The sequence below is a fragment of the Periplaneta americana genome, chromosome 3 (genome assembly GCF_040183065.1).
Source record: "Periplaneta americana isolate PAMFEO1 chromosome 3, P.americana_PAMFEO1_priV1, whole genome shotgun sequence".
Classification (NCBI taxonomy): Eukaryota; Metazoa; Arthropoda; class Insecta; order Blattodea; family Blattidae; genus Periplaneta; species Periplaneta americana.
The window spans coordinates 169394709-169418827 of record NC_091119.1 but is presented as its reverse complement, the minus strand read 5'-3'; the positions used below and the strand labels follow the sequence as shown (position 1 = coordinate 169418827).

Sequence of the window (24119 nt, the reverse complement as noted above, 5' to 3'; positions counted from 1 at the left end):
ATGAATACAAGTTAATAAATACAATGAAAGATAAACTAGCCCACTCCTGAATGAGTAAGACTCAAGAGGGGATTCCAATACAGACGAAAATAAAATTAAAATTGAGAGTGAATACAAATTAAATAGTGTTTAATATGTTTAAACCTAAACTATAAATCCAATACAATTTTTTTATTAATTTGAAGAGGATTCGTGGTTAAAATAATATTGGAATACAATTTGTTTAATAATTTGGGACCTTGACTCATGCTATGATAAAAAGCTGCATTGGTTTTACATTTTGGTTCACACAAACGCAGAGAATTCATATTTTTAGTTCTATATTTATGTATATACCTTTCAACCTTTCAGCTAGAGTCAGAAATACTTATACTAAGTTCGGGGCTGAGTTTTCCATCCAAATGAGAAGAAAACACTTTTGTTCAGAAATGCCTCTTTATGAGTTATAGCCCAAAGATAACATTCTACGCTTGGATTTCGAGTTATAATCAAACACCTTCGACCAGTAAATTTCACTATTCAATTTATCTCATCAATAACATAACTCCAACTGCCGATAGGGGATCATGATCCGATATGTCCATACATGTATTGAAGCAGGCGGAAGGCATTCTGAACATTTCTTGTGAAATGTGAGTAGATAAACAATTGAACTTAAGATTTATTACATTGGTCATTTGTTCGAAGTATGTTTTTTTTATCGCTGAGTGCAAAACTTTGATAACAGCTCAAAAGCAGACATTTCCGTACATATGTATAACTTTCTTTTTGTTTAGGTTGGAGAAATCTCTCCTAAAGTTTGTACAAGTATTTCTGAATCACTCTGTATATACATTGCAAAATTTAGGAAAATAAAATGCTTATGATTATAAAAACACCGAATAATAGGAATTACTTGAATTTATTTTATAGTTCATCGCTCAAATTCCTCGCAGGTGGAAGAACATGGTATCTATTATTAGTATTACATAGGATATACCTGGCTGACTGCACATAATGTTGCGGTCAGTGAGTATAAGAACTGATTTGCTTGTCGTAAGGCATGACATGCTCTGAGTGACGACTGTGCTCCACTTTAACCGCATTATTTTTTACCATGACTGAAACAAGTTCTTCGCGTCCGTACGGATCGCACTTGGAGAAGACTTACAACTCACGACATTCGAGACAGCTAAGTGTGATAAATAGTAAGAAGGTTTCTTTTTATTGACTTACTCATTTCTGGCCTTCGAAGGTTTCACAGAAAGAGTGAACATTGGATGCGTATTCCCGTTACCAAGAGTGTAGTAATGTACTATTGTCCAGCGAGAGCTTAGACCAGACGTCTCAATAGGGCCTTCTCGGAACACTTCCTCCTCTTTCTCTTTATCAATGTAAGAGTGTAACAAGATGCGGGACCAGTTCGTGTATCTCCGGATGACGTCATTGGCCGCGAAGTTTGAATAGACATCTGCAACCGCTACGATGTTGTGTCCATCTCCGAGGAAAGAATGTCATTATTACTGCAAGTGTATGAAGAAATAAAAGCTTTCATAGGGAAAGCGAAATTGTGGGAGTTGCAAGTTTCAGTGGGTAACTGTTACCACTTTATTAATCTAAAACTGTTATCTAATTTGAATCAAGACCAGTGTAACAAATATAATGAATTACTGAAGGACTTGAGAAAAGGATTTGAAACCAGATTTAAGATTTGAATAGTTCTAATTTAAAATAATTGTTTCTTAATTTCTTAGATATTTAGGTTATTTTAATTATTGAAAACATCACGAAACATATTATTTAACTATTATTACAATGAATATATTAATATTAACGTAACATAAGAATACTTACTTTAACAACCAACAAGTTTAATTGTAATTTTATTATTATTATTATTATTATTATTATTATTATTATTATTATTATTATTATTTAATTGAATTTTATTTTATTAAATACAGTATAAACTTAAAAAAAGAGCAATACCAAAAACCATTTACTAGAAATGAAATATTTTATTTGTTTAGTCAACTGTCCCAAGACAGGTCTGAACCTCACAAGTGATACTAGCAAGGCACCACTTATGAGGCAACTAGGCCAGGAGATAATGGAGTAAGGTGGCCAGTTCCTTGTGCTTAAATACTTACGTAACATGTATGGTTCTTCATGCTTCAGATATCTTCCCTTTACTCATTGATAGTATATAATTAGAAAATAAATAAATATATTATTATTATCATTGTTGTTATTATTATTATTATTATTATTATTATTATTATTATTATTATTACTATTACTGCAAACTACTTAAGAAATTCCTTCCGAAAAGTCTATTGTGACAGTACAGCTCAAAAGTGCAGCTTTGTGGAATTTCTCCCGCGACAGTTACAACTTAGCTCGCTCATGCTTGTAAAATTAATCAACGATCGGCTATCTTCGGGTACTGCGCTTATCTCTTCAGCTGACTACGTTATCTACACTCGCTCTCTGTAACAACTTTTATGCGTTGGTCTTGAGACGCCTGGCTTAGACGGAAGAGATGCTGTGATGCAACGTCGAAAAGAAGTGAAGTGGTAGAAACAATAAAAGCTGACTACTCGAGGGAAACTTGATTCATATAATACCGTCTGTTCGGTGACAAGATTTCAACCGCCCTGAGACATTCCATGGTGGAATAATGATAGTTAACGTAGTGTCTTTCGTTCGTTTGAACTCATGCTTATCCATGTTGAATCTTTCGTACACTACTTCTAACACTTGAATATAAATAATTGATTAAATGGCGATCATACTCGTGTACCAGAGGACACAATACATCTACATATGCCGAACACATAACTAATGCTAACCACACATACAATAACATAAATACAGACATGGAAATCCTACACATACAACCCAAAAACCAATAACTCAACACACTAGAACAATATGAAATATACAGACACACTAAAACACACCCTGATAAAATTCTCAACACAAAGCTCAATTTCAGAACACACACACTATTTGACACAACTCTTCATCACATGAACGCACCCACACAACAGGCAGCGAAGTTGAGATAGCGCCGAGATCTAGTAGGCTCTGAGGATGGTGTCGAATAGCACCGAAACAGCTGTAAGCCGCACATGCTTACATAATTAACACGAGTAAGATCGCCATTTAATCAATTATTCATGCTTGTCATCACCGATAGTCCTCAGCATTCTCAGCAATGGGTGGTTGAAAGCCACTCCTTTGACTTCGAAATACAACTATCTGCTAAGTAAAAATTTAAAGACATTATTTTCTTTGTTAAAGAAAAATTGCACTATTTTAAACACATTTTATTTTCTGTCTGTAGAAAATACACCTAATATAACATTGACAAGCCTTTTTATTTCACTATGTTAAAATGATGGTGTATTACGTTTTTGTTTTACATAATTTTTTATTTCATGCAGTGTTGCAGTGAATAACAAACCACATTTTAAAATTTTCAAAGGAGAATGATTACATGTGGCTAGAAAACACAGCCTTACATCTAGAAAAACTTCGTTCCACTTTTGCAGAAATAATGAGGACATATTTGAAATATTTTACACAAGCATTATGTATCTCAAAATCTGTATCATTATTAATAAATATCCTCATTTGAAATTGTCACAAATTTTACATAGAGCTGAATATCCATAATGTTTATCCAGTATTTCTTTTTTTTTTTTCCTTCATCTTCTATGCTACATTTATTCCTATTTCGTATTCCAAGTATTCAATTTCGTCACACTATCACTGACTACATGTTATTTTCTGTCTGTAGAAAATACACCTAATATAACACTGATAAGTTGTATCAACCTTATTATTTCACTATGTTAATATGATAGTAGATAGTGTATCACACTTTTGTTTTACATAATTTTTCATTTCATACATTGTTGCAGTAAATAGTAAACCACATTTTCAAATTTTCAAACTTTCAAATTTTCAAATTTTCAAAGGAGAATGATTGCCTGTTGCTAGAAAACACAACCTCATATCTAGAGAAACTTCTTTCCACTTCTGCAGAAACAATGGGGGGTATATTTGAAATATTTTACACAAGCATTATTTATCTCAAAATCTATATCATTATTACAAATTTCCTCATTTGAAATTGTCACAATATCGTCCTCGGCATCTTGCTATTATTCTTCTTTACAGGACGCTGAATGTTGGCTATTACGAATAGCAGTATTCGGTCGTAATGTAACGATCAACTACAGTTCACTGCTGAACGAAACACACTGCAATCCCCCACCCCAAAGCAATTACGTACTGGTACCTAAAGTCAGAGCGGCATGAAGCGCAATGTAACGGCATACAATTCTTAGCCTTAGTGATGAAAATGAAGAGAATAGTGTAAAAAATAATTATGAAGATGATAATGTTGAGAAAGGAGAAAAGAATTAAATAAAGGAAACAGGAAAGTAAATACGAAAGAAACAAACGGAGATAAATAAAATCGGAACAATTAACAAAAAAGTAGCAACAAGGGAATGAAAGCAGAAAAGAGAGAGAGAGAGAGAGAAGTGATGAAATATAAATAATGGAGATAAACCTAAAAAAATCAAATCAGAAGTATAATTGAAGAAAAAAAGAATTAATGAATAATAGATTGAAAAACGAAAGGAAAGTAGATGAATGAACTTTTTTTGCTAGATACAATTATTATCGTATAAATCCATTGAGCTGCACTTTCTGCGAACTCTCATTCTGAATTCCGCGAACTATTACGTTCGTTCTGGATGCCTGTCAGAGTGTAAACATGAAAATAGGTAATCCTATTACGCCATTTTATATTAGTAGTTTTTAACTTAGCATTGTAGCAAGAAATAGCATTTTCCAGTCCCGGCTTTTCCAGTTCATAGAAGCATGTCCATACACAAACACTCACGTAGTGCTTCAAAGAAGTCGAAAACACTGAGATGTTTTACGCTCCGGTTGTCGCGATGTGGGCAAGCTGGAAATTTTTTTACTTGGTTATTTAACGACGCTGTATTAACTATTGAGTCATGAGTCATTTAGCGTTGATTGAATCTGTGATAGAAAAATGGTATTTGGCGAGATGAGGCCGAGAATTCGCCATAGATTACCTGACGTTCGCCTTACGGTTGAGGAAAACCTCGAAAAAAAACCTCAACCAGATCATCAGCCCAAGCAGAGAATAAAACCCATGCTCGAGCGCAAAACCCGGATCAGCAGACAAACGCGCTACCGTCTGAGCTACGCCGGTGACTAGTTGGAAATTAATGACATATTCCTGATGGAAAATAAATATCTTGAAGATGTTCGTTATGTACTCCGGTTATGAAAAAAAAGAATGAAATTAAATAAACTTATTCTAGCAGTAATCAATAATTTTACTTATTAAATACCCACGAAATGCAAAACAAAGCAATTCTCACCAATACAAAAATTTCAGTTCAAAATTCTAGTAGGAAAACATACCTGTGCTGTCTGTTGTAATCTAGACCAGGGGTCGTCAGCACAGAGCACGCTGTGGCTAGCGTCTCTTACCCGCGGAAAACTTAGTGCACCATGGTGCACTCGAAGCTGCTAGCGGGTATGCTCTCTATCTCTCCCTGCTGCACAACGGTGCATACGGGACGGCACCGCGTACCCTTTGCACATTTCAGCGAGTGCTGACGACCACTGATCTAGACTATGCATGAGTGCCATACGTTCTACAAAATCGTGAATACTCAGTTTGAAGGGCACAAAACATCGTCAGTGCTGAATTGTCTAAGAACCTCGAAGATCCCGGTCTATGTCAGGTTTCTTAAAAACACGTGAAATTACATACAAAAGTGTTCTTTATAGAAGTATTATGCGGTATATTTACATCAGTTTCCACTAAAGCGTACCAGAAGTATAGGCCTAGACCTACTCTGTTTGAAAGAGACATTACAAGAACTTCGATATAATTGAAACACACTAGATTGCATGTTAAAATGTAGCCTATAAGCTTACCTAGATGCTAGGATGATGTACAACAGTTTTCTCTAAGATTTGAATTGAGAGGGTTCGGGAGTAAAACGTGGTGACGTTTTAGTGTTTTTAAGACGTAAACATTTATACCTACAACAGTTTGTATAGTTACCAGGAAAGTAAAATCTGTATAGGCCTACATCTGCCATCTATTGTGATGTTGGAAAACTAACTACTGCATTAGATGCTACATACCTCATTTTTGACTAAAATGTCAGTTACCATGTTTTACACCCGAGCCCCTCAATTATGAAATCGCGTAATGGCTTTTTTATGAATGCTCAGTAGAAGAAAGGCATATGCTAGGCCTATTAACAGCTCATTAGTCCCAGAAAATTATGATCAAATATCTGGGCTTTGTAAAAAAATAGTGGTATATAATAATAATAATAATTTATTATTATTATTATTATTATTATTATTATTATTATTATTATTATTATTATACTTTTCTAATAGGCCTTTCAACTATACTTCGTTCCAAAATTATTATTCTTATTATTATTATCATTATTATTATTATTATTATTATTATTATTATTATTATTATTATTATTATTATTATTATACTTTTCTAATAGGCCTTTCAACTATACTTCGTTCCAAAATTATTATTCTTATTCTTATTCTTTTTATTATTATTATCATTATTATTATTATACTTTTCTAATAGGCCTTTCAACTATACTTCGTTCCAAAATTATTATTCTTATTCTTATTATTATTATTATTATTATTATTATTATTATTATTATCATTATTATTATACTTTTCTAATAGGCCTTTCAACTATACTTCGTTCCAAAATTATTATTCTTATTCTTCTTCTTATTATTATTATTATTATTATTATTATTATTATTATTATTATTATTATTATTATTATTACTTACTTACTTACAAATGGCTTTTAAGGAACCCGAAGGTTCATTGCCGCCCTCACATAAGCCCGCCATCGGTCCCTATCCTGTGCAAGATTAAGCCAGTCTCTATCATCATACCCCACCTCCCTCAAATCCATTTTAATATTATCCTCCCATCTACGTCTCAGCCTCCCTAAAGGTCTTTTTCCCTCCGGTCTCCCAACTAACACTCTATATGCATTTCTGGATTCGCTCATACGTGCTACATGCCCTGCCCATCTCAAACGTCTGGATTTCAAGTTCCTAATTATGTCAGGTGAAGAATACAATGCGTGCAGTTCTGTGTTGTGTAACTTTCTCCATTCTCCTGTAACTTCATCCCGCTTAGCCCCACTTATTATTATTATTATTATTATTATTATTATTATTATTATTATTATTATTATTATTATTATTATTATTATTATTATACTTTTCTAATAGGCCTTTCAACTATACTTTGTTCCAAAATTATTATTCTTATTCTTGTTATTATTATTATCATTATTATTGTTATACTTTTCTAATAGGCCTTTCAACTATACTTCGTTCCAAAATGTCTGACAGGAGAAGTAAACATTGCCGGCAGAGGAGGAGAGAAGTGTAATTGCTATTCAACCAATGGCAGAGATCTCATTCCACGCTTGTCTTCAAGTTTGGCGCTTCAGACCACGCAATTTCAAGTCATGAGTGGAATGAGACCTCTGTCATTGGTTGAATAGCAATTATACTTTATCCTCCTCTGGCAGTATTGATTACAACTCCTGTAAGACATCATGGAACGAAGTATAGATAAAAATTTGTTCTGGGTTTCTTCAGTCGGGCTATGGCAACTCTAAATCTATGAGTAGCTAAAATATGAAATAGGATCACATTTGTAGGTATCCGATTTCTTGAAATATATCTCTATTACAAATTTTTAAGAAATAATTTTAAAAAATCTAATATATATATATATATATATTTTTTTTTTATTGGGTTATTTTACGACGCTGTATCAACATCTCAGGTTATTTAGCGTCGGAATGATATGAAGGTGATAATGCCAGTGAAATGAATCCGGGGTCCAACACCGAAAGTTAACCAGCATTTGCTCGTATTGGGTTGAGGGAAAACCCCGGAAAAAACTTCAATCAAATAACTTGCCCCGACCGGGATTCGAACCCGGGCCACCTGGTTTTGCGGCCAGACGCGCTGACCGTTACTCCACAGGTGTGGACTATATATATATATATATATATATATATATATATATATATATATATATATATATCCTGACACAAACTTACAAGAAAGAACATTTTCATTCCGTTTCTCAATGAAGAGTAATATTTAACTTGAAGTCTATTATTATTGGCAGCAAGGTTTTTGTGCACTAAACAACAGTTTATGGACTTCATACGAAGTAAATACTAAGGGGCTGAGTGGTTTGACATTGAGTCGTGTTCGAGTCCCGGTCATGTCTGAGATTTTTCATTGAAAAATCCATTGTGACATTTTTGGCGGACAAGGTCGCAGTTGGGGTTTTTCTCCGGGTTCTCCCGTTTGCCCATATTAGGCATCTACATCATTCCGTCAACATTTCTCCATTTCGTCATCATTCCATAGCATTCCCGAACGTCGGCTGGCGACGGACGGAGGGGGCAGACCTAGGGACGACTGGGGTTGCCTGCTCGAAACCTGGGTACGCAGCGAACCTTAGTGTAGTCAGCCGGTGTGGTTTTTTTATTTTAGTAGGTTATTTTACGGCGCTTTATCAACATCTTAGGTTATTTAGCATCTGAATGAGATGAAGGTGATAATGCCGGTGAAATGAGTCCGGGGTCCAACACCGAAAGTTACCCAGCATTTACTCATATTGAGTTGAGGGAAAACCCCGGACAAAACCTCAACCAGGTAACTTGCCCCTACCGGGCATCGAAGGTGTGGGTTTGGGAATGCGCATAGCTTGAGGGTTAGCGCAATAGATCCAATTCCATTCCATCGCAAGGTTAATTAAATAAGTTGACATTCGTTGCAGGATTGTAATGGAATTTCGGGAAGCAACACTACGACCTAGCACTGCAAACTTAAAATATTTATTTTTTCAATGAAAATTCCCAGGCTTGACCGGGACTCTAATTCGATCCACCTGCGTGACAGGCTGTTGGTTTGACCACTTAGCCACCGCAGGGTTCATTACCCTTGCTAATGTATCAATGAATAGCAAAATATTGTGTGTATGTGTGTTTTATTCTGTTCAACGTACATACGATGAAGATGTCAATTATTACTGCAGTCAAATGAGGTACAACACTGATACTAGTTTAACCGGAGACGAATTATGGAGGGTATGCTCTAGTAAAATAAGAGATGCGTCTGTGTAAAGATCTTTGAAATGGGAGTAAACAGTTTATATTATATCTATCACCAATATTTCGCTATATAAATCGGTATCGAATTGATCCTTTGCGTGTTTCTTTTAAAATAATGTGTTTAATCTGTAACTATAGTCAGTGTATTGTTATTAGTATCTCTTTGTTGTTACCTATTGCTTTGAAAAGAATATGTTTAACTTGTAACTTTAAATCAATTTTTATCTACTATTCCTTTACTGTTTACATTTGTTTTTAAATCTTTTGTATTGCCACTACTATTATATATTACCCTTCAAGAATTTCGTTATTCGTTAGTTGTAAGTCATTACTTGTCTTATTATTTTAATTATTGTAGTTGTTCCTGAATCACGTATGTAACTTGTAACCGTAAATCATTGCTTGTAATATCCCTTTATTACTCTTAACTGTTCCATTGTTCATGAATTAAGTATTAATTTGAAAGTGAAAGTCAAACTTTGTTATATTAATCTACTATTGATTATCTTTTTAGGTCGTGTATTTACTCTGAAACGGTTAGACATTCTTGTATATCTTTTGCATTGATTATTCCTAAACATCTCATTAATCTTTAACGGGATCCATTTTTCATTAAGGTGCATTCTTCTACATAATTCATGTGAATTGTAACTGTGACCACTATTTTATATTATAACTTTACTATTGTTTCTTGGTTATAAAATATGTATTTTGATGCCAACTATAAACCTAATATACCTCAGGGTGAAATAGGGTTTATTAAACTGGATAATAAACAAATGGAAAAATAAATCAATTACCTATATCACCATAAAAAGAAATTTGTTCGGTCATTGAATCGGAAGAAACTGCTTACTGAAGGATGCACTGGAAGGAATGATGAACGGGAGAAGATTTCGGGGCAGAAGAAGATATCAAATAATAGACGACATTAAGATAGGTATATGGATCACATGCCTGACGTCTACTTCGAGTACGAAACAGCTGACCAGAATAAACCAAGGAGGAAAACATAACGTGAGGCAGATATAAAACACTGCGGACGAAGGATTAGGGAAACAACTGGTAGTGTCTGAGGTCAGGAGCATAGACAAGACTAATGGAGGAAATGCAAGAGAAGACATGAGAAGAACGAGTGTAGGAATGAAGCGACTACCAGATATTAGTGATTGTGAGGACTGAATAGATAGGGCGTTGGAGAGGTTATAGCGAAGAAGAAGAGTGCTAAAAAGTGAGTGCAGAAAAGTTAGGGGTGGCAAAAGTGTAAGAAAAGGAACAGAGAAGAAAGTGTTAGTGTAAGAAGATAAGGTAAGAGTGTAATAAGATAAACTATCAAACAATGAATACAATGATATCTGAACAAATGTGAAGTGGAATGAGAGAGAAATTGGAAGTGTAATTTAAGTGAATTAGATATTTGATGTTATTCAATGTTTTGGATTGGGAGTAGTATCAGGGGTACTATAACTGTAGGAGTATTATCGAAATAAATATATGGATAGGGGTAATAAAATAGGAAATTTAGGAATGGAAGGGAAACAGTCTAGGTAGGAGGGAGAGAATAGAAGAGGATAGAGGGGGAAGGACATATAGCAATTCAGTCATAATAGAACATTAGAAAGCAATCAAGAAATTCTCGGCAAAGAATACCTTAATAGAAAAGAGCTATATGTATTAAAGGGATGGTGGATCGAAAAACAGAAATGTGAAGGTCCACCATAACTGTGAATTGTAAAGTTGAATGAAAAATAAATATCAATATCAATATCAATATCAATATCAATATGGATCACATGCGGAGACAGAGGAAGACAGAAAATAGAGAAGACTGGAAAATGCTGGGTTTGCAGTGAAATACCTGCCCTTGAGCAGAACACTATGAATGAATAAATCACCCTAGGTCTACAGTAATGAATAAAAGCTCCTTCTATAAAAGTAATAAGCACCTTAAATGTGCGTACTTAAACATAGGTTTAATTGAAAGATATATTCTGAAATTCAATTTTTTTAATGAATATATTCAACTATAAGCAATGTATGTTTTTTCGTAACAGATCGGCAAGTGTTTTACGTGGAATTTTACTTCATATACAAGACTGTTCTCACAGAGCTGGAATTATAAAGCAACAGTTTTGATGTGCTTCGAACTGGAAGCTTAAGAATAGCGAAAAAAGAAATACTAAGATAGTTATTTTAAAAAATTGAACCTATACAAAACCAAATCTAATACAAGTTACGCATTTAACCTGTCGCAGATTCTTATATCCAAGGCATACGGAAAGCCTAAACTAACCTAATCTAACTAACCTGCCACAGTTTCCTGCACAATAGAACTTAGAAAAATCCAAGTTTCAATGTCGCGTGCACAGTGAAGTCCTCGCTTATTTCTTTTTTCAGACGTGTATATTTGTAAAATTTCATTATCCTACAGCTTCATTTCATATTAAATAAATGCAACAAAAATCAGACATCAGTCCCGTGTGTGGTGCGTAACGAAATCGAAGATCCAGTAAATATTGAATCGACACAGAACCAAATGACACAAGGTACCGTACATATTCCCCAAGGGGAAAAAAACTACTATTTAAATAACGAACATTATTTGCAAGGTTAATACATGTTAACATATAGCTACGATGCTTTTATGGATTATATTTATACGGTATTTATTTCCATTGTGAATGAATAATTTTATTTCTAAGAGCAAAGAATTAAGAACACTCGCGCAATCATTTGTTATACTCTTCTGGAAAAACGTTAGCGGATCTGATGGCTTACAAATGTAATTTTTAAGTAGTACAGTGGAAGCTCTTAAGTTCGACAGAAATCAAGTTCGACATCCTATAGTTCGACTGCTTACGTAGGAGAATTAGACACGCCCCTAAACGGGCACTAAGAAATGGGTTTGCCATTTGAATGGAAATTGGTCCTGTGTCTTGTAGTGATACTTTTGTTAAAGGAAAACGAAATATTTTATTGATTAGGACTTCCATATTGATCACTGATTTTAAATTAGTGAACTCTTCTTTTTCTGTTTTGAGAATTGTGCTGTTTGTGAGACGGAACTGTCGAATCCTCTGTGGTACTAGAAGCGCATACACAAGTCCCGGGGCGGGCAGGAAATGTAAGTACAGTACTGTATTCGTTGATGGATAACCAGTAAGAATTTGTATTCATTTCACCTGCCACACCCACTACCCTTATTGGTCAGAACTTTTAATTCTGTTCTGTCGAACTTAGGAGAGTCCACTGTATATTGATGTCATAGATGTCTATTTCTTGATAATTTATCTTCTTTCGCAAGAACGGGTAAATATAAAGATTTTACATGCAACGCCTTTTAAATGAATACTTTTCTTCTGTAAATTAAAATGATTTTGCTTTCAAGGAATAACTACAAAAAATACAAAAAAATATGAAACTGTACGTCACAATAGAACAAAAATTATAATGTTATATTGACTTAAGTGTATTAAGCGCATGAAGGAATATACGAAAAATCAATGGGAACTTTTTAGCGAAAAAGCAATCATTCAAATATAAAAAAAATAATACACTGCTACAAAAAAGATATTTACCGTTATTTTTTTTTATAAAAATCACTCTAACACTCCCAGAAAGAGTACATACTAATGCTCACGAGACATTTCACAAAATTGTAAGACAAATATTTAATTAATTAACAGAATAAAAAGTAAAAAGAAAAACACAGATATTACAGTAAATGAAACTTTATATTTTCTCCCTAAACAATAATTTTAATCCATTTTTTTAATGAGGAGCATTAGTAAATTGAATATTTGGTAATTTAACTGTTATCTTGTTATAGAGCCTTGGACCGGAGTTGCTACTGGTACATCAAATTTAGGTTCTGTCAAGCATAAGTTGTCTGATCTTTTATTTTTAGATTTATATGAATACAAATCAAATTTATTTCGGTTTTTATATACGAAATTCAATAAGACATTGTTATAAAATAATAGAGTTAGGATTTATATGCTCAAACAAAGTCTGAAACATGCATAATAACACAAGGAATATGCAAAAACATGCAAAGTCCAATTTTTTGTTTAAGGTTTACAATCTTTCTGAAAACAAAATATGAATGTAATATCAGGTCGATATATACGTTTTTTATTTGACATTAAGATTCAATGTGTAAACTTTATTTATTTGTTTACCTTACTTTTCGTGATTACAAAACACAACAACTTTCCAAGGTTTTCTGGTGTTATAATTTGTGGATATTTTTGAATGCTGAAAATGATCGTTCAACATCAAATGAGGTTACTGGGCAAAATTTTAGTCTACAAATTGCGAGTTACAGGACGGTCCTGTAACTAGGGTTTTATGATAGCATTATGTTTAGTTTTATCTTGACATTCTCACAAATGGGCCCTTGTGAATGGGAAATGTGTTATGTTATGAATTCTACTACTTTCAGTAATTTTGTAGAAGGCATCACGAACGACGCATCATATAAACCGCGCACAAAATACAACATAATCAAGCACTTGACATTCAGCCTGCTGGCCTGCCAACTGAGAACAAGTAAAACGGAGGATCGGTAGAGGATGTTACAGTCAGGTAGGTAGGGATGTTTGGGAATATTTCTTGTTTGCAGTAGTTCAATCGAACAACAGAAATTGAGTGGTTGTTTTGGGTTTTACACAGCCATCCTTCATATGCAAGGAATTTCCAGCCGTCGAGTACAGTAAAAAAAAAATTGTGTTCTGACATTCAAAGAATCCAGTCTTTTTTCTTTTACAAAATATACAAATTTCGGAGTTTATGCAACAAAATCCTAAAAATATGCTAAAATATATGAACAGTAGTTTATTACATGCAGGAACGCCTGAAATATTTAAAAATATGCACTATTAATTTCGCATATTCGTCATCACGGACGTTCGAAACGTGTACAAAAATGGTTTTGCATGACTTTCAACTATCCAGTAACAATTTGCATTTTGATACGAATCCTGGCCCTATTTATAAATTTGATAGATATCAAATACTTCAAATTCAGAATACAACAGTTATGAGGAATAATCAAGAGGCTTATTAACCCTCCAGCTACCAAAGGGGGGGGGGCGGTAATAGGATTACCCTATTGATATTTATTTTCATTTTTCTCCATATTTATTTTTGAAATTCCATGTATTTGTCCGTTATATGTCTACTAACATTTTGAAATAAGAATCATATAAGCAATTAATCTACTTTAATAAATAATTCGCGTTATTTAAGTGGGGTGATCTTGTTACCCCACTTGGAATTCTGGGTCACGAAAATTCCAAGATATGAAATTCATTTTGTAGGTCAATTTTCTACATTTTTTACTTTGTTTGCTTCCAAATTATTTTATTTTCTGATACTCATAAAATTATTCATATTGTTATTTATATTACCATGAGTATCATGACCTTTGCTTCCAATTTTTTTTATTTCTATTTCTGTATGGTATAGTTATTCTAAAAGCGATTTTGTTAGAAATAATTACTAGTGGAGCCTTTTTCCGAGATATTCATTGTAGTATAGGTGGTGTGCACATATTTGAATTAAAAAAAAAACAACTAACATTCATTTTCTTAGATTTATATTTTTATTTATCTTTAGAATTTTTTAACGATATTGTAATTATTTTATTTTATTGTAAACAAATGTCTTGGAAATTTTCATGGTTGTATATATTGTATTTGAATGTTTAAATTTCAACAAATACGTTAACCGAAATTATTTACGATTTTTTTTATATTACTGTGACTTTCATTGCTTGTAGCTGTGTTTTTCGTCCTGTCAAAATTATATAGCATTAAGGAGTTGGCCTTGAAATGGAAGGTAGGCAAGTTTAACTTTCCTGTTTTTTCCCCCTCATAGTGTCACCAGTAACATATATGAAGTTCATTGATTTTGGTACACGTTTTTAACAAAATGGAACAGAACTTCTGAGTCACCATACCCCTTGGTAGTAGTAAGTCGCAAAAAAAACCTTGGTAGCAGGAGAGTCAAGACATACTTTTATTATTCGTTTCTGTAACAGTTTTATTGGTATGAGGGAGGTACTAAAAGCACTACTGCATCCTGTAATACTACATTGTAATGTAGCTAGTACAGGGACATCATTTTATTTTTACTTCAATTTTTATTGTACCTGAGTTTTTTAATGTACTTCACTCCCACCCCTTCTACTAATGAAGTTCCAAATCCACACAGAGCCAAGACAGCAGATAGTAAGCAGTACTGAGTTACTGAGTATAGTACGTTCCAGAAATATGTTCGCGTTTTCCAGTGACGAAAGAGCTTTCAATATTGAATCATATTTTCGCACAGGTACTGTCCGTCTGCCTACGTCGCATCCCGATTTCCCCCACCTGCTTCTGCTCGCCCCTCTGTAAAAGCTGGGCTGTCTTAGCTCTTTTCTGAAAACATTAATTTCTCTTAGGAATTGGGCGTTTACGTAATATTATACAGACGTTTAATTTAACTTAAATAAGAGGGCCTCGTTAAGTAATTAACTGTCACGTGATTTTCTCCCTTTCTACAATCATGCGGCATAACCACTTGGATGGACAGTAGATAGCATATCTGAGTAATTTTATATTTTCGGGTCGGGCAGAAGTGAAGATTGAATTAACAATACGTAGAGTAGGTATAGAATTATTTCAACATGAGTTACTAGTACGAAGGACGAAACTGGCAATTGGAATTAGATGCAATAGTCTGTAGTTCGATAATATGCACAAAAGAACTGAAGCCTGTATCGAAATGAACGGCCACCATTTTCAAAATTGTGTTTAAATATTCATATTATGATTATTTTTCAATTTAACTTCTTTCTCTATATTGTACGCTAATGTGCTGTAGACAGTATAATATACACCGCATAATGAATACGTTCGCAAGGATAACTCACTTTCGTGAGTAAAAACACTTATTCTTAATACAGTACTGTACTTTCATTAAAGAAAAACCTAATGAAAATTATCAAACTCAAAATCGCGATATTTCCTAGTTTACGTAAATGGATGAACTACTTTTCTTCCTTCCTATACCTAGTAGAGTGATTTGTGTTTTACGCCAGTATCATCGAACTCCAGTCTTGGAGGGGGGAGCAAGCGGTGTTTCCGGTTCTCTAAAGGTATAGAAAGTTTAATATTAAAAATGTTAGTAAAAATAAAATGATATCCCTGTACTAACGCGAAGTAAATTATTCGTAAAGTATGGATAGTCAAGTAATTTCGTATGATAACAAAACAGTGAATAATTTTTTTTTAGTCTATTGCAAAGAAAAGGCACATGTTTATCCCTACATTAAGTGCTGATAGATTATTATTCTGAGACACTTAACTTGAGGAGATTCATTTAGAATAGGACAGTTACAATTATTAGAACAATTGAATGTATGAATTTTTAAATACAAGAGCGAATCAGGAGATTTCATACCAACAGATGTTAACGAAAATGGTACAACCATAGTTTTCGTATATTTTGAAACAAGTAGATTGGAATCAAACCAATTTTTAATCATTGTGATGCCATAGTATTAGGGGCTGCAAGAAAATAAACACTTTTAAAAACAGCTTAAAAGATAACCTTCTTAGCATTTCACTCCAATCATACTGACTTAAACTATCACTGTCTACATTGTTACTCCTTTCTTTAGACATGCATCCTGATAGTGCTGTATTTTCAAAATTGTCTCATAATAATCTCTTTCTATTATCTAACATTATTTGAAATATATTAACATTCTATGTATTTTAGCTTAATTCTGCTACATAGTTTGTATTTCAGTGTTTAATTAATAGTTCATAGTATTTTGTTGTTTAATTCGTAAATAACTCTTGTATACATGTAGCTCTTATCTAAATCAAATTGTTAAATTCTTTGTAAGTTGATACATATGTGTGTATACTTTGTGCTGGTTGAGTGGAAGAGAAGGCCTTACGGCCTTAACTCTGCCAGTTAAAATAAATTATTATTATTATTATTATTATTATTATTATTATTATTATTATTATTATTATTATTATTATTATTATTATTATTATTATGATTTGCACTAGGAAAGGAATCATCCGAAGTTTTACCTACAAAAATAATAACAGTGTCGTCCGAATACGAAAATATCTCCGCAGTGAATTTTTTTATTAATTGCGAGTAAATAATTAATACAGGGACATCACTTTATTTTTACCAACATTTTTAACATTAATCTGGCTATACTTGGAAAAACTGTTATCCCCCTTCCATTACAGGAGTTTGGAGTTGCTAGTGCAATATGTAAACAAATCATTTTACTGGCTACAGGAGGAGAGAAAAGTAGTGTATCCATTTATGTTACAGGGAAATATAGTATTATGATTTTCAGTTTGATCATTACTTTTACGGTATTTTATCAAAAAACAGTAGAATAGCAACCATTTTTTTTCATAAACTCAACTCTTCAGGCGGTTATATTCATTATGTAATGTCTACTTTATTCAGCATATTACTAACCTAATTTATTCCTGAGAATTTTGTGAGCACTTACGTAAGAAACCCAAATTTCTACAGCTAACTTCTTGACTGACTTATTAGGACTTCCCTGCATCCTTCCTCTAGTATCTTCTACAGCATCTTCTGTCACCTTTGTTGGCCATCTTACACTTTTCTTTCTTTCTTTCTGTGCACTATGTTGCTCTAAATTTATCTACCAGATTAATTACATTTCTACGAAAATATTCCGTAATGGTATAATCAGGAAATTATGAAAAAAAAACTGTTGTTCACATTCGGTTATAGCCTATTGTAATATTCCAGTTTTCATCATCGTCCTTCATACTTACAAACAGTAAAACAAAACTCTTGTTTAAATAATGCTGTTAAGTACCGTACCATATTATAGGGTACCGTACTTTCGGTAACTCTAATCTTCACTTGTGCTCAGTCCACACAGATAAATTCAGTTATACTACACACTATACCGGTGTGAAAATAAACTTCAATAATATAAGCTCTTTCTTCTATAGAAAACGCAACATATTTCTGAAACACACTGTACTCTGTAGTACTTCACTGCTAGCAACAGCGGCCGTAAGTTTGTGTGACTGACGTTAGCAAGGACTTTAGTGAAATGGGTGGGAGTCAAGTACATATAGAAACGCAGGTACAATAAAAATTGAAGTAAAAATAAAATGATGTCCCTGTATATATTAAAAACAAAATGGGTGTAACTAAATAAATATTAGCTAAGCAATACCTGTTTTCAATTGATAGTCGCTCTTCTATCCACAGACACAGATCCAATAACGGTGTGTAAACACAGAGAACTTCACTACAATCACGTGTTCAACGGGAGATCATAGCCACACCACGTGGCTGACCATACCATACGCGCACACCAACAGACTGACTAGTGTTTGTTTGGAAGGAACACGACTGCGGGGGAGCTTCGTACCAGAACCTCGCCGTGCAGCGATCAGATGGCAACTGACAGACACCAAGCCGGCAGCAGAACAGAACGCTCCTCGTGCAAAGTCCGTCTCTCTCCCTCTCTCTGTCTCTCTCACCCGTCCGCCATCTACAGACAGGCACGGACCGACTCTCTCTCTTTTTCACAAGCCAATAAATAGTACCGGAGAGCTCAAGAAAGACCATGTTTACATGGGGAATGTAGTCCCTATGGACAAGATTAATCGGATTTGGAACGTACGATCCTGCGACTCCAGTGCGAGTGTATTGGAGCGAATCGTATGACAAGTGGGAGATCGTCTTGCTTCAGATGTATGAGTCGTAGAAGCCTTGTACGCTCCCAGGTATTTTCCCGCCCCGCTGCGTTGGTCTGTTAATTGAACTCTAGGTTAATACGTATAACATGGTGTTTATAGGACTTTCATGACTAGTTTCTCCAAGTAATGTTTAATTTAGCTTAACAAATGTTAAATTAACAGCTTGTTTGTTTTTAACCCTTTTGTTAATAATGTTTTCCAATTCTTCAACATACGCTGACCCCAAAAACTATTAGCACACCCCATTTTGTGGCAGTACTGGGTTCAATTTAAGACAATTGAAAATGCAGTGTATATATATATATATATATATATATATATATATATATATATATATATATATATATATATATATATATATATACACACACACACACACACACACAGGGACATCATTTTATTTTTACTTCAATTTTTATTGTACCTGAGTTTTTTAATGTACTTCACTCCCACCCCTTCTACTAATGAAGTTCAACCGTCCTCCACATAGATCCAAGACCGCATATGCAGTCATAGTAGCTTTATGTTCAGCGTAAACAGTACGTTCCAAAAATATGTTCGCGTTTTCCAGTGACGAAAGAGCTTTGAATGTTGAATCATTTTCGCCTTTCTGTAAAAGCTAGTGGCTGGGCTGTCTTAGCTCTTTTCTGAGAACTTTAATTTCTGTTAGGAATTGGATGTCTGCGTAATATTATACCCATACAATTGTTTAAAATAACTTAAATAAAAGGACCTCGTTAAGTAATTATCTGTCACGTGATTTCCTCCCTTTCTACCACCCTGCGATATAACCACTTGGGCGGACAGTAGATAGCATGTCTGAGTAATTTTATATTTTCGGATCGGGCAGAAATGAAGATTGAATTTACAGTACGTAAGGCACTCTTTTATGGAGTAGGTACAGAATTATTATTTCAACATGAGTTACTGATACTAAATACAAAACTGGTAATTGGAATTACGTACAATAGTCTATAGTGCGATAATATGTACATTAGAACTGAAGCCTGTATCGAAATGAACGGCCACCATTTTAAAAAAGTGTTTAAATATCCATATTATGATTATTTTTCAATTTAACTTTATTCTCTATAGTTTATCCTAATGTGCTGTAGGCAGTATAATATACACTGCATAATGAATACGTCCGCATGGACAGCTCAGTTCGTGAGTAAAAACACTTATTGTTAATACTGTACTGTATTTTGATTAAACAAAAACCTAATGGAAATTATCAAACTAAAAAGCGTGATATTTCCTAGTTTACGTAAATGGATTAACTACTTTTCTTCCCTCCTATACTTAGTAAAGTGATATGTTTATATTTTACGCCAGTATCATCGAACTCTAGTCGTGGAAGGGGGTAGCAAACGGTGTTTCCGGTTCTCAAACTTGATCCAAAGGTATAGCCAGGTTGATATTAAAAATGTTAGTAAAAATAAAATGATGTCCCTGTATATATATATATATATATATATATATATATATATATATATGGCAAAGGTAAGATAGTTAAACGATTTCAATTACGAAATTATTCAATGACACGACAAACAATGTTTCTAGAAATTAAAATATAGTATTAGAATCGCCAAAAAAAATTATTGGCACACTGACGCTATCGTACATTTCTAAACACAAGGTCATGTTATTGTACAGTAGTGGCAAAAAAACCGGACCCACCCTTGTAGCTGATTTCAGAGTCACAGATTCAAATTTTGCTAGTCACAAAACACATCCATCTTGTATAATTAATTGTAACAATGAAATTTATTGCATTTGTTCGATTCTTACCGTCTTTTGATTCCTTCAGTGCCTCAAACTTACAGACGAAAAAACTTTGAGAGTTTTATTTTCATCTGGCATCAATATTACATTTCTACCTCTATTCGGCAAAGATAACTGCGTATTTTTACATTAAATAGTAGTACATACCTCTGACTTCACTATCCATATTGAAATTACCACAATTTGACACAATACACAGCACAGGATTCTTTTGTATCAGCTACAAGTCGGTCCGGTCTTTTTTTGCCACTACTGTACCTTCACTAAGGGTTGTCTACCAGTCAGTTGTAAGTCTGGTGTGGTTACTGTGAACATGGGACCGAAGAAAGGTAAACATTCATTCTCTGTTCGAGATAAGTTGTGTTACTGAATTCACAAGGAAAAAGTTACAAAGAGATAGGTAGAATACTTTCTAGAAGCTTCTCTATTGTAAGATCTATAATACTTAAACATAGAGAACAAGGATCCACACGAAAAAGCAGAGATCTAGTCGCCCATGAAAACTCACATATCGAGAGAAAAGAACCATCATACGTTTATCCAAAAAGAAACCTACAGGAAGTAATACCTCTTTAGCTGCTGACATCGCAACAACATCTAACAAGATGGTAAATGCTCGGACAGCACGGAATGTCTTGAATAGTGCTGATATTCATGGCAGATCTTCCACCAAAACCATAATATTTCCTAGGTAAACAGGAAGAAACGTCTTGAGTTTTGCCAAGGAATGTTGTGGAAAACCCATCAGAATTCTGGGACACTCATTCCCTCAGACGAGTCGAAGTTCAACTTGTTCGGTTCTGAAGGACGGGAGAAGGTGTGCCGAACACCTAACACAGAATAACAACAACAACACTTAGTTCCAGTAGTAAAGCATGGAGGTGGGCATGTTATAGTTTGGAGGTGCAAGTACTTTTTGTAATTCGGCCTACATGTAAAATTTGGTAAAAAGAATAGGTTGGTATTTTTATGTATGTTTCTATAGGCCTATACAGTACTGGCACTGAAAGGTAATGTACTCTATTCTTTGTTTTTAACGGTTTTTTTTAGCATATAGATAATTATTTAATATATACCGAGTAATATCGATTTTGCTGACGTTTTATTTTAAAAAGTCCTAAGGAATAGGACATCTACAAATGTTTTTTGGGTGCCTTTTGTCCTGCTTTTTGAACTAGTTTGCACTGTTTTTCACTCAAGAGTATCTGGTAACCCTAGTCTACATCAAAGTTAGTGGTTACTAACCCTTTAAATCTCACGGACACCCTGAAACTCATAATTATTTCTCATCCTACTCCATTATTTCCTGGCCTAGTTGCCTCATAAGTAGTGCCTTCTTGGTATCACTTCTGAGGTTCAAACCTGTCTTCGGACAGTTGCCTAAACAACAACTGTAATATTATGCAGTATTAAAAATATGTAATTCTAGTTTCACTCTACATACATACATACATACATACATACATACATACATACATACATACATACATACATACATACATACATACATACATACATACATACATACATACATACATACATACATACATACACTGCAAACCCGCATTATCCTATCTTTCCTATTTTCTGCCTTACTCTTAGTCTCCGCATATGATCCATACTAGTCAGTGACCCAACCAGTTCCTTTTCCTATTTCTATCAGTTTCAGTCATTCTTTCTTCACCCACTCTTTCCAACACAGCTTCATTTCTTATTCTGTCTGTCCATTTCAAACGCTCCATTCTTCTCCACATCCACATTTCAAATACTTCTATTTGCTTCTCTTCACTTCGCCGTAATGTCCATGTTTCCACTTATACAATGCCACACTCCACACAAAGCACTTCACTAGTCCCTTCCTTAGTTAGTTTCACTGTAAAAGCGTTTAATTTTATATTTACTTTTAACAAAATTAAAAGCAGGCATTGAAGACCACCTCGTGGTGTAGGGGTCAGCACGCTGGTCTCTTACGCAGAGGACCCGGGTTCGATTACCGGCGATTACCGGTCGGGTTGAATTTCCTGGTTGAGGTTTTTCAGGGTTCTCCCTCAACCGTAAGGCAAATGCCAGGAAATTCGGTCCGCAATATCCCTAAATATCACCGGCTTCATTCATCACTAAAATCATATTCATAACAAATCAGTAATACATCTAGTTCACAACAATACAATAGAACCAGTATCAAAATTGGTACACAGACCTTCGGATTTCACCAAAAAAGATTAACTCGCGATATGATCGGAGATGTTAAAGCGAGTAATGAAAAAAACTGTTAGTAACAGTTGCATCTTAATTCAATCATGACCATGTCATCTCGCGCAGGTTACGTGGATGGCAGCACGTGAAAATCTTACGGACTGAATGCGTTTATGTTCACTGCGCATCCAAGGTCATGCTACAACCATCTTGGAACGGCTTCTAAATTATTATAAGTCGCGTTAATCTTTTTGAAAAAAAAAAGTTTTTATAATTCATATTACGTACATGTACGTTTCATTTAACCAATGAAATTATTTTCATTTCTGCGATTGTAAATAAAACGACAGTATGTAAAATAAATGCTTGTTAGTTGCACCCTCATTGCATTTTATTAATTAACATCCATGAAAATACTTCATTACGCAACGCAGAAAATCGTGAAAATTTTTAAGTTTTCTACGCGACATAAATTACGTGAAATTTACTTAAGGGGAGGCAGAAGTGAAATTTTCGAACAAAACTGAAGAAAAAATTAAAATTTGGTTTTTTCCATTTTTAGTATCTTTATTTTCATATTCCGATGTTAGTTTTTGATTTTGTGCCCTTAAAAGTATGAAATTAAAACCAAGATAACTGCATTACTATATTATTCCCATAATAAACTAATACTTATCATTATTTATATACCTTCTCTGAACCTATAAATAAAAAGAAATATTGAAAATTTCTTACAATATGGTGCATGGAGCATTTTATATCAAACGATATAAAGTTTTATAAAATTATTAATATTTACAGAACTATTGTACTTAGAAAGTTGAAACTTGGTATGTCCATTACTAATAACATACTTAGTGTCCATGATCAATTTCAAACAAATCGGATAAATTTTGTGGATTTTGAAATATTCACCTCTGTCTCCCCTTAAAGCACTAAGTGTAGTTTCTACACTTGAACTACGTCGGTGGCTTAAATGACCCAGATAACACAGTTTTTAAATGCGTAAATTTGTTTTGAGAATAACGCGTCTCCTCTGTTTTTCACCCGACCCACCAACCACTGTGTTTTACAGCTGGATTTTTTTCGCCTCTTCATTTGGCTTGCTTCAC

The 24119-nt window shown here is 33.9% G+C and overlaps 1 protein-coding gene across 1 annotated transcript in view; it reads right to left on the bottom strand.

The window, feature by feature from the left end:
- Nucleotides 1–18714, bottom strand: part of LOC138696836 (uncharacterized) — a 670411-nt gene extending 651697 nt beyond the window's left edge. Inside the window, exon 1 of the mRNA XM_069822281.1 lies at nt 18495–18714. The gene's annotated coding sequence lies outside the window, so the exon portion shown is untranslated. The remainder of the gene's footprint in view (nt 1–18494) is intronic.
- Nucleotides 18715–24119: the final 5405 nt, after the last annotated feature.